Below are 15,617 nucleotides of genomic sequence, written 5' to 3'. Positions count from 1 at the left end.
GAAATCCGTCCGTTTTCGTCATTTGTTATCGAATCGACTTAAAGCAGATCGTCACATTGGCCGCTCTTCTCTCTGAAACGGTGGTACTTATCGTCTGCAAAGCTATGTCGCGTGTTGCCGTAGGCGGAAACAGGAAAAGCACCATAGTTGAACACAGATGAAGCTTCTAAGTTGATGTAATAGCCAGTAAGAAGCAGTCCAATTCAAGATTTAGGTATCGATTATTGACTTTTTAGCTGGCTTTCGTGCCTTGGACATGAGCTAGGACTTTAAGATTCTGCATAAAAGGAGGACCAGCAGCCCAGTTGCACGGGAGAATGGGAAAAGTGTTCATATGTAGTAAAAACCTGAGAAATCCGTCCGTTTTCGTCATTTGTTATCGAATCGACTTGAAGCCAGATCGTCACATTGGCCGCTCTTCTCTCTGAAACGGTTGTACTTATCGTCTGCAAAGCTGTGTCGCGTGCTGCGGTATGCTGACACACTAAAATCACCATAGTAGAACACAGATGAAGCTTCGAAGTTGATGTAATAGCCAGTAAGAAGTAGTACAATTCAAGTTTTAGGTATTGAATATTGACCTTTTAGCCGGCTTTTGTGCCTTGGACATGAGCTAGGACCTCAAGATTCTGCATGAAAGGAGGACTAGCAGCCGAGTTGCACAGGAGAATGTGAAAAGTGTTCATATGTAGTAAAAACCTGAGAAATCCGTCCGTTTTCGTCATTTGTTATCGAATTGACTTAAAGCCAGATCGTCACATTGGCCGCTCTTCTCACTGAAACGGTTGTACTTATCGTCTGCAAAGCTATGTCGCGTACTGCGGTATTCGGAGACACTAAAAGCACCTTAATAGAACACAGATGGAGCTTCTAAGTTGATGTAATACCCAATAAGAAGTAGTACAATTCAAGTTTTAGGTATCGATTACTGACTTTTCAGCTGGCTTTGGTGCATTGGACATGAGCTAGGACCTTAAGATTCTGCATGAAAGGTGGACTAGCAGCCGAGTTGCACGGGAGAATGTGAAAAGTGTTCATATGTAGTAAAAACCTGAGAAATCGTCCGTTTTCGTCATTTGTTATCGAATCGACTTAAAGCCAGATCGTGACATTGGCCGCTCTTCTCTCTGAAACGGTTGTACTTATCGTCTGCAAAACTATGTCGCGTGCTGCGGTATGCGGAGAAACTAAAAGCAACGTAGTGGAACACAGATGAAGCTTCTAAGTTGATGTAATATCCAGTAAGAAGTAGTACAATTCAAGTTTTAGGTATTGATTATTGACCTTTTAGCTGGCTTTGGTGCCTTGGACATGAGCTAGGACCTTAAGATTCTGCATGGAAGGAGGACTATCAGCCGAGTTGCACGGGAGAATGTGAAAAGTGTTCATATGTAGTAAAAACCTGAGAAATCCGTCCGTTTTCGTCATTTGTTATCGAATCGACTTAAAGCCAGATCGTCACATTGGCCGCTCTTTTCTCTGAAACGGTTGTACTTATCGTCTGCAAAACTATGTCGCGTGCTGCGGTATGCGGAGAAACTAAAAGCAACGTAGTGGAACACAGATGAAGCTTCTAAGTTGATGTAATATCCAGTAAGAAGTAGTACAATTCAAGTTTTAGGTATTGATTATTGACCTTTTAGCTGGCTTTGGTGCCTTGGACATGAGCTAGGACCTTAAGATTCTGCATGGAAGGAGGACTATCAGCCGAGTTGCACGGGAGAATGTGAAAAGTGTTCATATGTATTAAAAACCTGAGAAATCCGTCCGTTTTCGTCATTTGTTTTCGAATCGACTTAAAGCCAGATCGTCACATTGGCCGCTCTTCTCTCTGAAACGTTTGTACATATCGTCTGCAAAGCTATGTCGCGTGCAGCGGTATGTGGAGACACTAAAATCACCATAGTAGAACACAGATGAAGCATCTAAGTTGATGTAATAGCCAGTAAGAAGTAGTACAATTCAAGTTTTAGGAATCGATTATTGACTTTTTAGCTGGCTTTGGTGCCTTGGACATGAGCTAGGACTTTAAGATTCTGCATGTAAGGAGGACTAGCAGCCGAGTTGCACGGGAGAATGTGAAAAGTGTTCATATGTAGTAAAAACATGAGAAATCCGTCCGTTTTCGTCATTTGTTACCGAATCGACTTAAAGCCAGATCGTCACATTGGCCGCTCTTCTCTCTGAAACGGTTGTACTTATCTTCTGCAAAGCTATGTCGCGTGCTGCGGTATGCTGAGACACTAAAAGCACCATAGTAGACCACAGATCAAGCTTCTAAATTGATGTTAGAGCCAGTAAGAAGTAGTACAATTCAAGTTTTAGGTATTGAATATGGACCTTTTAGCTGGCTTTGGTGCCTTGGACATGAGCTAGGACCTTAAGATTCTGCATGAAAGGAGGACTAGCAGCCGAGTTGCACGGGAGAATGTGAAAAGTGTTCATATGTAGTAATAACCTGAGAAATCCGTCCTTTTTCGTCATTTGTTAGCGAATCGACTTAAAGCCAGATCGTCACATTGGCCGCTCTTCTCTCTGAACCGGTTGTGCTTATAGTCTGCAAAGCTATGTCGCGTGTTGCCGTAGGCGGAAACAGGAAAAGCACCATAGTAGAACACAGATGAAGCTTCTAAGTTGATGTAATAGCCAGTGAGAAGTAGTCCAATTCAAGATTTAGGTATCGATTATCGACTTTTTAGCTGGCTTTCGTGCCTTGGACATGAGCTAGGACTTTAAGATTCTGCATAAAAGGAGGACTAGCAGCCCAGTTGCACGGGAGAATGTGAAAAGTGTTCATATGTAGTAAAAACCTGAGAAATCCGTCCGTTTTCGTCATTTGTTAACGAATCGACTTAAAGCCAGATCGTCACATTGGCCGCTCTTTTTTCTGAAACGGTTGTACTTATCGTCTGCAAAGCTATGTCGCGTGTTGCGGTATGCGGAGACACTAAAAGCACCATAGTAGAACACAGATGAAGCTTCTAAGTTGATGTAATACCCAGTAAGAAGTAGTACATTTCAAGTTTAAGGTATCGATTATTGACTTTTTAGCTGGCTTTGGTGCCTTGGACATGAGCTAGGACCTTAACATTCTTCATTAAAGGAGGACTAGCAGCCGAGTTGCACGGGAGAATGTGAAAAGTGTTCATATGTAGTAAAAACCTTAGAAATCCGTCCGTTTTCGTCATTTGTTATCGAATCGACTTAAAGGCAGATCGTCACATTGGCCGCTCTTCTCTCAGAAACGGTTGTACTTATCGTCTGCAAAGCTATGTCACGTGCTGCGGTATGCGGAGACACTAAAATCACCACATCAGAACACAGATGAAGCTTCTAAGTTGATGTAATATCCAGGAAGAAGTAGTACAATTCAAGTTTTAGGTATCGATTATCGACTTTTTAGCTGGCTTTGGTGCATTGGACATGAGCTAGGACCTTAAGATTCTGCATGAAAGGTGGACTAGCAGCCGAGTTCCACGGGAGAATGTGAAAAGTGTTCATATGTAGTAAAAACCTGAGAAATCCGTCCGTTTTCGTCATTTGTTAGCGAATCGACTTAAAGCCAGATCGTCATATTGGCCGCTCTTCTCTCTGAAACGGTTGTGCTTATCGTCTGCAAAGCTATGTCGCGTGTTGCCGTAGGCGGAAACAGGAAAAGCACCATAGTAGAACACAGATGAAGCTTCTAAGTTGATGTAATAGCCAGTAAGAAGTAGTACAATTCAAGTTTTAGGTATTGAATATGGACCTTTTAGCTGGCATTGGTGATTTGGACATGAGCTAGGACCTTAAGATTCTGCATGAAAGGAGGACTAGCAGCCGAGTTGCACAGGAGAATGCGAAAAGTGTTCATATGTAGTAATAACCTGAGAAATCCGTCTTTTTTCGTCATTTGTTAGCGAATCGAATTAAAGCCAGATCGTCACATTGGCCGCTCTTCTCTCTGAAACGGTTGTGCTTATCGTCTGCAAAACTATGTCGCGTGTTGCCGTAGGCGGAAACAGGAAAAGCACCATAGTAGAACACAGATGAAGCTTCTAAGTTGATGTAATAGCCAGTAAGAAGTAGTCCAATTCAAGATTTAGGTATCGATTATTGACTTTTTAGCTGGCTTTCGTGCCTTGTACATGAGCTAGGACTTTAAGATTCTGCATAAAAGGAGGACCAGCAGCCCAGTTGCACGGGAGATTGGGAAAAGTGTTCATATGTAGTAAAAACCTGAGAAATCCGTCCGTTTTCGTCATTTGTTATCGAATCGACTTAAAGCCAGATCGTCACATTGGCCGCTCTTCTCTCTGAAATGGTTGTACTTATCGTCTGCAAAGCTATGTCGCGTGCTGCGGTATGCGGAGACACTAAAAGCACCATAGTAGAACACAGATGAAGCTTCTAAGTTGATGTAATACCCAGTAAGAAGTAGTACAATTCAAGTTTAAGGTATCGATTATTGACTTTTTAGCAGGCTTTGGTCCCTTGGACATGAGCTAGGACCTTAACATTCTTCATGAAAGGAGGACTAGCAGCCGAGTTGCACGGGAGAATGTGAAAAGTGTTCATATGTAGTAAAACCCTTAGAAATCCGTCCGTTTTCGTCATTTGTTATCGAATCGACTTAAAGCCAGATCGTCACATTGGCCGCTCTTCTCTCTGAAACGGTTGTACATATCGTCTGCAAAGCTATGTAGCGTGCAGCGGTATGTTCAGACACTAAAATCACCATAGTAGAACACAGATGAAGCTTCTAAGTTGATGTAATACCCAGTAAGAAGTAGTACATTTCAAGTTTAAGGTATCGATTATTGACTTTTTAGCTGGCTTTGGTGCCTTGGACATGAGCTAGGACCTTAACATTCTTCATTAAAGAAGGACTAGCAGCCGAGGTGCACGGGAGAATGTGAAAAGTGTTCATATGTAGTAAAAACCTTAGAAATCCTTCCGTTTTCGTCATTTGTTATCGAATCGACTTAAAGCCAGATCGTCACATTGGCCGCTCTTCTCTCTGAAACGGTTGTACTTATCGTCTGCAAAGCTATGTCACGTGCTGCGGTATGCGGAGACACTAAAATCACCACATCAGAACACAGATGAAGCTTCTAAGTTGATGTAATATCCAGGAAGAAGAAGTACAATTCAAGTTTTAGCTATCGATTATCGACTTTTTAGCTGGCTTTGGTGCATTGGACATGAGCTAGGACCTTAAGATTCTGCATGAAAGGTGGACTAGCAGCCGAGTTCCACGGGAGAATGTGAAAAGTGTTCATATGTAGTAAAAACCTGAGAAATCCGTCCGTTTTCGTCATTTGTTAGCGAATCGACTTAAAGCCAGATCGTCATATCGGCCGCTCTTCTCTCTGAAACGGTTGTGCTTATCGTCTGCAAAGCTATGTCGCGTGTTGCCGTAGGCGGAAAAAGGAAAAGCACCATAGTAGAACACAGATGAAGCTTCTAAGTCTATGCAATAGCCAGTAAGAAGTAGTACAATTCAAGTTTTAGGTATTGAATATGGACCTTTTAGCTGGCTTTGGTGATTTGGACATGAGCTAGGACCTTAAGATTCTGCATGAAAGGAGGACTAGCAGCCGAGTTGCACAGGAGAATGTGAAAAGTGTTCATATGTAGTAATAACCTGAGAAATCCGTCTTTTTTCGTCATTTGTTAGCGAATCGACTTAAAGCCAGATCGTCATATTGGCCGCTCTTCTCTCTGAAACGGTTGTGCTTATCGTCTGCAAAGCTATGTCGCGTGTTGCCGTAGGCGGAAACAGGAAAAGCACCATAGTAGAACACAGATGAAGCTTCTAAGTTGATGTAATAGCCAGTAAGAAGTAATCCAATTCAAGATTTAGGTATCGGTTATTGACTTTTTAGCTGGCTTTGGTGCCTTGGACATGAGCTAGGTCCTTAAGATTCTGCATGAAAGGAGGACTAGCAGCCGAGTTGCACGGGAGAATGTGAAAAGTGTTCATATGTAGTAAAAACCTGAGTAATCCGTCCGTTTTCCTCATTTGTTATCGAATCGACTTAAAGCCAGATCGTCACATTGGCCGCTCTTCTCTCTGAAACGGTTGTACTTATCGTCTGCAAAACTATGTCGCGTGCTGCGGTATGCGGAGAAACTAAAAGCACCGTAGTAGAACACAGATGAAGCTTCTAAGTTGATGTAATAGCCAGTAAGAAGTAGTACAATTCAAGATTTACGTATCGATTATTGACTTTTTAGCTGGCTTTGGTTCCTTGGACATGAGCTAGGACCTTAAGATTCTGCATGAAAGGAGGACTAGCAGCCGAGTTGCACGGGAGAATGTGAAAAGTGTTCATATGTAGTAAAAACCTGAGAAATCCGTCCGTTTTCGTCATTTGTTATCGAATCGACTTAAAGCCAGATCGTCACATTGGCCGCTCTTCTCTCTGAAACGGTTGTACTTATCGTCTGCAAAGCTATGTCACGTGTTGCCGTAGGCGGAAACAGGAAGAGCACCATAGTAGAACACAGACGAAGCTTCTAAGTTGATGTAATAGCCAGTAAGAAGTAGTACAATTCAAGTTTTAGGTATCGATTATTGACTTTTTAACTGGCTTTGTTGACTTGGCCATGAGCTAGGACCTTGACATTCTGCATGAAAGGAGGACTAGCAGCCGAGTTGCACGGGAGAATGTGAAAAGTGTTCATATGTAGTAAAAACCTGAGAAATCCGTCCGTTTTCGTCATTTGTTATCGAATCGACTTAAAGCCAGATCGTCACATTGGCCGCTCTTCTCTCTGAAACGGTTGTACTTATCGTCTGCAAAGCTATGTCGCGTGCTGCGGTATGCGGAGACACTAAAATCACCATAGTAGAACACAGATGAAGCTTCTAAGTTGGTGCAATAGCCAGTAAGAAGTAGAACAATTCATGTTTTAGGTATCGATTATTGACTTTTTAGCTGGCTTCGGTATCTTGGACATGAGCTAGGACCTTAAGATATTGCATGAAAGGAGGACTAGCAGCCGAGTTGAACGTCAGAATGTGAAAAGTGTTCATATGTAGTAAAAACCTGAGAAATACGTCCGTTTTCGTCATTTGTTATCGAATCTACTTAAAGCCAGATGGTCACATTGGCCGCTCTTCTCTCTGAAACGTTTGTACATATCGTCTGCAAAGCTATGTCGCGTGCAGCGGTATGTGGAGACACTAAAATCACCATAGTAGAACACAGATGAAGCATCTAAGTTGATGTAATAGCCAGTAAGAAGTAGTACAATTCAAGTTTTAGGAATCGATTATTGACTTTTTAGCTGGCTTTGGTGCCTTGGACATGAGCTAGGACTTTAAGATTCTGCATGAAAGGAGGACTAGCAGCCGAGTTGCCCGGGAGAATGTGAAAAGTGTTCATATGTAGTAAAAACCTGAGAAATCCGTCCGTTTTCGTCATTTGTTATCGAATCGACTTAAAGCCAGATCGTCACATTGGCCGCTCTTCTCTCTGAAACGGTTGTACTTATCGTCTGCAAAGCTATGTCGCGTGCTGCGGTATGCGGAGACACTAAAAGCACCATAGTAGAACACAGATGAAGCTTCTAAGTTGATGCAATAGCCAGTAAGAAGTAGTACAATTCAAGTTTAAGGTATCGATTATTGACTTTTTAGCTGGCTTTGGACCCTTGGGTATGAGCTAGGACCTTAACATTCTTCATGAAAGGAGGACTAGCAGCCGAGTTGCACGGGAGAATGTGAAAAGTGTTCATATGTAGTAAAAACCTTAAAAATCCGTCCGTTTTCGTCATTTCTTATCGAATCGACTTAAAGCCAGATCGTCACATTGGCAGCTCTTCTCTCTGAAATGGTTGTAATTATCGTCTGCAAAACTATGTCGCGTGCAGCGGTATGCGGAGAAACTAAAAGCACCGTAGTAGAACACAGATGAAGCTTCTAAGTTGATGTAATAGCCAGTAAGAAGTAGTACAATTCAAGTTTTAGGTATTGATTATTGACTTTTTAGCAGGCTTTGGTGCCTTGGACGTGAGCTAGGACCTTAAGATTCTGCATGAAAGGAGGACTAGCAGCCGAGTTGCACGGGAGAATGTGAAAAGTGGTCATATGTAGTAAAAACCTGAGAAATTCGTTCGTTTTCGTCATTTGTTATCGAATCGACTTAAAGCCAGATCGTCACATTGGCCGCTCTTCTCTCTGAAACGGTTGTACTTATCGTCTGCAAAGCTATGTCGCGTGCTGCGGTATGCGGAGACACTAAAAGCACCATAGTAGAACACAGATGAAGCTTCTAAGTTGATGCAATAGCCAGTAAGAAGTATAACAATTCAAGTTTTAGGTATCGATTATTGCCTTTTTAGCTGGCTTCGGTACCTTGGACATGAGCTAGGACCTTAAGATTCTGCATGAAAGGAGGACTAGCAGCCGAGTTGAACGGGAGAATTTGAAAAGTGTTCATATGTAGTAAAAACCTGAGAAATCCGTCCGTTTTCGTCATTTGTTATCGAATCGACTTAAATCCAGATCGTCACATTGGCCGCTCTTCTCTCTGAAACGGTTGTACTTATCGTCTGCAAAGCTATGTCGCGTGTTGCCGTAGGCGGAAACAGGAAAAGCACCATAATAGAACACAGATGAAGCTTCTAAGTTGATGTAATACCCAGTAAGAAGTAGTCCAAGTTTTAGGTATCGATTATTGACTTTTTAGCTGGCTTTGGTGCCTTGGACTTGAGCTAGGACCTTGACATTCTGCATGAAAGGAGGACTAGCAGCCGAGTTGCACGGGAGAATGTGAAAAGTGTTCATATGTAGTAAAAACCTGAGAAATCCGTCCGTTTTCGTCATTTGTTATCGAATCGACTTAAAGCCAGATTGTCACATTGGCCGCTCTTCTCTCTGAAACGGTTGTACTTATCGTCTGCAAAGCTATGTCGCGTGCTGCGGCATGCTGAGACACTAAAAGCACCATAGTAGAACACAGATCAAGCTTCTAAGTTGATGTAATAGCCAGTAAGAAGTAGTACAATTCAAGTTTTAGGTATTGAATATGGACCTTTTAGCTGGCTTTGGTGCCTTGGACATGAGCTAGGACCTTAAGATTCTGCATGAAATAAGGACTAGCAGCCGAGTTGCACGGGAGAATGTGAAAAGTGTTCATATGTAGTAATAACCTGAGAAATCCGTCCTTTTTCGTCATTTGTTATCGAATCGACTTAAAGCCAGATCGTCACATTAGCCGCTCTTCTCTCTGAAACAGTTGTGCTTATCGTCTGCAAAGCTATGTCGCGTGTTGCCGTGGGCGGAAACAGGAAAAGCACCATAGTAGAACACAGATGAAGCTTCTAAGTTGATGTAATAGCCAGTAAGAAGTAGTCCAATTCAAGATTTAGGAATCGATTATTGACTTTTTAGCTGGCTTTCGTGCCTTGGACATGAGCTAGGACTTTAAGATTCTGCATAAAAGGAGGACTAGCAGCCCAGTTGCACGGGAGAATGTGAAAAGTGTTCATATGTAGTAAAAACCTGAGAAATCCGTCCGTTTTCGTCATTTGTTATCGAATCGACTTAAAGCCAGATCGTCACATTGGCCGCTCTTCTCTCTGAAACGGTAGTACTTATCGTCTGCAAAGCTAGGTCGCGTGCTGCGGTATGCTGAGACACTAAAAGCACCATAGTAGAACACAGATCAAGCTTCTAAGTTGATGTAATAGCCAGTAAGAAGTAGTGCAATTCAAGGTTTAGGTACTGAATATTGAATTTTTAGCTGGCTTTGGTGCCTTGGACATGAGCTAGGACCTTAATATTCTGCAAGAAAGGAGGACTGGCAGCCGAGTTGCACGGGAGAATGTGAAAAGTATTCGTATGTAGTAAAAACCTGAGAAATCCGTCCGTTTTCGTCATTTGTTATCGAATCGATTTAAAGCCAGATCGTCACATTGGCCGCTCTTCTGTCTGAAACGGTTGTACTTATCGTCTGCAAAGCTATGTCGCGTGCTGCGGTATGCTGAGACACTAAAAGCACCATAGTAGAACACAGATGAAGCTTCTAAGTTGATGTAATACCCAGTAAGAAGTAGTACAATTGAAGTTTAAGGTATCGATTATTGACATTTTAGCTGGCTTTGGTGCCTTGGACATGAGCTAGGACCTTAACATTCTTCATGAAAGGAGGACTAGCAGCCGAGTTGCACGGGAGAATGTGAAAAGTGTTCATATGTAGTAAAAACCTTAGAAATCCGTCCGTTTCCGTCATTTGTTATCGAATCGACTTAAAGCCAGATCGTCACATTGGCTGCTCTTCTCTCTGAAACGGTTGTACTTATCGCCTGCAAAGCAATGTCACGTGCTGCGGTATGCGGAGAAACTAAAAGCACCGTAGTAGAACACAGATGAAGCTTCTAAGTTGATGTAATAGCCAGTAAAAAGTAGTACAATTCAAGTTTTAAGTATTGATTATTGACTTTTTAGCTGGCTTTGGTGCCTTGGACATGAGCTTGGACCTTAAGATTCTGCATGAAAGGAGGACTAGCAGCCGAGTTGCACGGGAGAATGTGAAAAGTGTTCATATGTAGTAGAAACCTGAGAAATCCGTCCGTTTTCGTCATTTGTTATGGAATCGACTTAAAGCCAGATCGTGACATTGGCCGCTCTTCTCTCTGAAACGGTTGTACTTATCGTCTGCAAAGCTATGTCGCGTACTGCGGTATTCGGAGACACTAAAAGCACCATAGTAGAACACAGATGAATTTCCTAAGATGATGTAATAGCCAGTAAGAAGTAGTACAATTCAAGTTTTAGGTATCGGTTATTGACTTTTTAGCTGGCTTTGGTACCTTGGACATGTGCTAGGACCTTAAGATTCTGCATGAAAGGAGGACTAGCAGCCGAGTTGCACGTCAGAATGTGAAAAGTGTTCATATGTAGTAAAAACCTGAGAAATCAGTCCGTTTTCGTCATTTGTTATCGAATCGACTTAAAGCCAGATGGTCACATTGGCCGCTCTTCTCTCTGAAACGATTTTACTTATCGTCTGAAAAGCTATGTCGCGTGCTGCGGCATGCTGAGACACTAAAAGCACCATAGTAGAACACAGATCAAGCTTCTAAGTTGATGTAATAGCCAGTAAGAAGTAGTACAATTCAAGTTTTAGGTATTGAATATGGAACTTTTAGCTGGCTTTGGTGCCTTGGACATGAGCTAGGACCTTAAGATTCTGCATGAAATGAGGACTAGCAGCCGAGTTGCACGGGAGAATGTGAAAAGTGTTCATATGTAGTAATAACCTGAGAAGTCCGTCCTTTTTCGTCATTTGTTATCGAATCGACTTAAAGCCAGATCGTCACATTGGCCGCTCTTCTCTCTGAAACGGTTGTGCTTATCGTCTGCAAAGCTATGTCGCGTGTTGCCGTAGGCGGAAACAGGAAAAGCACCATAGTAGAACACAGACGAAGCTTCTAAGTTGATGTAATAGCCAGTAAGAAGTAGTCCAATTCAAGATTTAGGTATCGATAATTGACTTTTTAGCTGGCTTTCGTGCCTTCGACATGAGCTAGGACCTTAAGATTCTGCATGAATGGAGGACTAGCAGCCGAGTTGCACGAGAGAATGTGAAAAGTGCTCATATGTAGTAAAAACCTGAGATATCCGTCCGTTTTCGTCATTTGTTATCGAATCGAATTAAAGCCAGATCGTCACATTGGCCGCTCTTCTCTCTGAAACGGTTGTACTTATCGTCTGCAAAGCTATGTCGCGTACTGCGGTATTCGGAGACACTAAAAGCACCATAGTAGAACACAGATGAAGCTCCTAAGATGATGTAATAGCCAGTAAGAAGTAGTACAATTCAAGTTTTATGTATCGGTTATTGACTTTTTAGCTGGCTTTGGTGCCTTGGACATGAGCTAGGACCTTAAGATTCTGCATGAAAGGAGTACTAGCAGCCGAGTTGCTCGGGAGAATGTGAAAAGTGTTCATATGTAGTAAAAACCTGAGAAATCGGTCCGTTCTCGTCATTTGTTATCGAATCGACTTAAAGACAGATCGTCACATTGGCCGCTCTACTCTCTGAAACGATTTTACTTATCGTCTGAAAAGCTATGTCGCGTGCTGCGGCATGCTGAGACACTAAAAGCACCATAGTAGAACACAGATCAAGCTTCTAAGTTGATGTAATAGCCAGTAAGAAGTAGTACAATTCAAGTTTTAGGTATTGAATATGGAACTTTTAGCTGGCTTTGGTGCCTTGGACATGAGCTAGGACCTTAAGATTCTGCATGAAATGAGGACTAGCAGCCGAGTTGCACGGGAGAATGTGAAAAGTGTTCATATGTAGTAATAACCTGAGAAATCCGTCCTTTTTCGTCATTTGTTATCGAATCGACTTAAAGCCAGATCGTCACATTGGCCGCTCTTCTCTCTGAAACGGTTCTGCTTATCGTCTGCAAAGCTATGTCGCGTGTTGCCGTAGGCGGAAACAGGAAAAGCACCATAGTAGAACACAGACGAAGCTTCTAAGTTGATGTAATAGCCAGTAAGAAGTAGTCCAATTCAAGATTTAGGTATCGATAATTGACTTTTTAGCTGGCTTTCGTGCCTTCGACATGAGCTAGGACCTTAAGATTCTGCATGAATGGAGGACTAGCAGCCGAGTTGCACGAGAGAATGTAAAAAGTGCTCATATGTAGTAAAAACCTGAGATATCCGTCCGTTTTCGTCATTTGTTATCGAATCGAATTAAAGCCAGATCGTCACATTGGCCGCTCTTCTCTCTGAAACGGTTGTACTTATCGTCTGCAAAGCTATGTCGCGTACTGCGGTATTCGGAGACACTAAAAGCACCATAGTAGAACACAGAAGAAGCTCCTAAGATGATGTAATAGCCAGTAAGAAGTAGTACAATTCAAGTTTTATGTATCGGTTATTGACTTTTTAGCTGGCTTTGGTGCCTTGGACATGAGCTAGGACCTTAAGATTCTGCATGAAAGGAGTACTAGCAGCCGAGTTGCTCGGGAGAATGTGAAAAGTGTTCATATGTAGTAAAAACCTGAGAAATCCGTCCGTTCTCGTCATTTGTTATCGAATCGACTTAAAGCCAGATCGTCACATAGGCCGCTCTTCTCTCTGAAACGGTTGTGCTTATCGTCTGCAAAGCTATGTCGCGTGTTGCCGTAGGCGGAAACAGGAAAAGCACCATAGTAGAACACAGATGAAGCTTCTAAGTTGATGTAATAGCCAGTAAGAAGTAGTCCAATTCAAGATTTAGGTATCGATTATTGACTTTTTAGCTGGCTTTGGTGCCTTGGACATGAGCTAGGACTTTAAGATTCTGCATAAAAGGAGGACTAGCAGCAGAGTTGCACGGGAGAATGTGAAAAGTGTTCATATGTAGTAAAAACCTGAGAAATCCGTCCGTTTTCGTCATTTGTTATCGAATTGACTTAAAGCCAGATCGTCACACTGGCCGCTCTTCTCTCTGAAACGGTTGTACTTATCGTCTGCAAAGCTATGTCGCGTGCTGCGGTATACGGAGACACTAAAATCACCATAGTAGAACACAGATGAAGCTTCTAAGTTGATGTAATAGCCAGTAAGAAGTAGAACAATTCAAGTTTTAGGTATCGATTATTGACTTTTTAACTGGCTTTGGTGCCTTGGACATGAGCTAGGACCTTAAAATTCTGCATGAAAGGAGGACTAGCAGCCGAGTTGCACGTGAGAATGTGAAAAGTGTTCATATGTAGTAAAAACCTGAGAAATCCGTCCGTTTTCGTCATTTGTTATCGAATCGACTTAAAGCCAGATCGTCACATTGGCCGCTCTTCTCTCTGAAACGGTTGTACATATCGTCTGCAAAGCTATGTCGCGTGCAGCGGTATGTGGAGACACTAAAATCACCATAGTAGAACAAAGATGAAGCATCTAAGTTGATGTAATAGCCAGTAAGAAGTAATACAATTCAAGTTTTAGGAATCGATTATTGACTTTTAAGCTGGCTTTGGTGCCTTGGACATGAGCTAGGACCTTGAGATTCTGCATGAAAGGAGGACTAGCAGCCGAGTTGCACGGGAGAATGCGAAAAGTGTTCATATGTAATAAAAACCTGAGAAATCCGTCCGTTTTCGTCATTTGTTATCGAATCGACTTAAAGCCAGATCGTCACATTGGCCGCTCTTCTCTCTGAAACGGTTGTACTTATCGTCTGCAAAGCTATGTCGCGTGCTGCGGCATGCTGAGACACTAAAAGCACCATAGTAGAACACAGATCAAGCTTCTAAGTTGATGTAATAGCCAGTAAGAAGTAGTACAATTCAAGTTTTAGGTATTGAATATGGAACTTTTAGCTGGCTTTGGTGCCTTGGACATGAGCTAGGACCTTAAGATTCTGCATGAAATAAGGACTAGCAGCCGAGTTGCACGGGAGAATGTGAAAAGTGTTCATATGTAGTAATAACCTGAGAAATCCGTCCTTTTTCGTCATTTGTTATCGAATCGACTTAAAGCCAGATCGTCACATTAGCCGCTCTTCTCTCTGAAACAGTTGTGCTTATCGTCTGCAAAGCTATGTCGCGTGTTGCCGTAGGCGGGAACAGGAAAAGCACCATAGTAGAACACAGATGAAGCTTCTAAGTTGATGTAATAGCCAGTAAGAAGTAGTCCAATTCAAGATTTAGGAATCGATTATTGACTTTTTAGCTGGCATTCGTGCCTTGGACATGAGCTAGGACTTTAAGATTCTGCATAAAAGGAGGACTAGCAGCCCAGTTGCGCGGGAGAATGTGAAAAGTGTTCATATGTAGTAAAAACCTGAGAAATCCGTCCGTTTTCGTCATTTGTTATCGAATCGACTTAAAGCCAGATCGTCACATTGGCCGCTCTTCTCTCTGAAACGGTAGTACTTATCGTCTGCAAAGCTAGGTCACGTGCTGCGGTATGCTGAGACACTAAAAGCACCATAGTAGAACACAGATCAAGCTTCTAAGTTGATGTAATAGCCAGTAAGAAGTAGTACAATTCAAGGTTTAGGTACAGAATATTGAATTTTTAGCTGGCTTTGGTGCCTTGGACATGAGCTAGGACCTTAATATTCTGCAAGAAAGGAGGACTGGCAGCCGAGTTGCACGGGAGAATGTGAAAAGTATTCGTATGTAGTAAAAACCTGAGAAATCCGTCCGTTTTCGTCATTTGTTATCGAATCGACTTAAAGCCAGATCGTCACATTGGCCGCTCTTCTCTCTGAAACGGTTGTACTTATCGTCTGCAAAGCTATGTCGCGTGCTGCAGTATGTGGAGACACTAAAAGCACCATAGTAGAACACAGATGAAGCTTCTAAGTTGATGTAATACCCAGTAAGAAGTAGTACAATTGAAGTTTAAGGTATCGATTATTGACATTTTAGCTGGCTTTGGTGCCTTGGACATGAGCTAGGACCTTAACATTCTTCATGAAAGGAGGACTAGCAGCCGAGTTGCACGGGAGAATGTGAAAATTGTTCATATGTAGTAAAAACCTTAGAAATCCGTCCGTTTTCGTCATTTGTTATCGAATCGACTTAAAGCCAGATCGTCACATTGGCTGCTCTTCTCTCTGAAACGGTTGTACTTATCGCGTGCAAAGCAATGTCACGTGCTGCGGTATGCGGAGAAACTA

The sequence above is a fragment of the Schistocerca gregaria genome, unplaced genomic scaffold, assembly GCF_023897955.1.
Source record: "Schistocerca gregaria isolate iqSchGreg1 unplaced genomic scaffold, iqSchGreg1.2 ptg000199l, whole genome shotgun sequence".
NCBI lineage: Eukaryota > Metazoa > Arthropoda > Insecta > Orthoptera > Acrididae > Schistocerca > Schistocerca gregaria.
The sequence above is the reverse complement of the archived record's forward strand: the minus strand, read 5'-3'. Positions refer to the sequence as shown.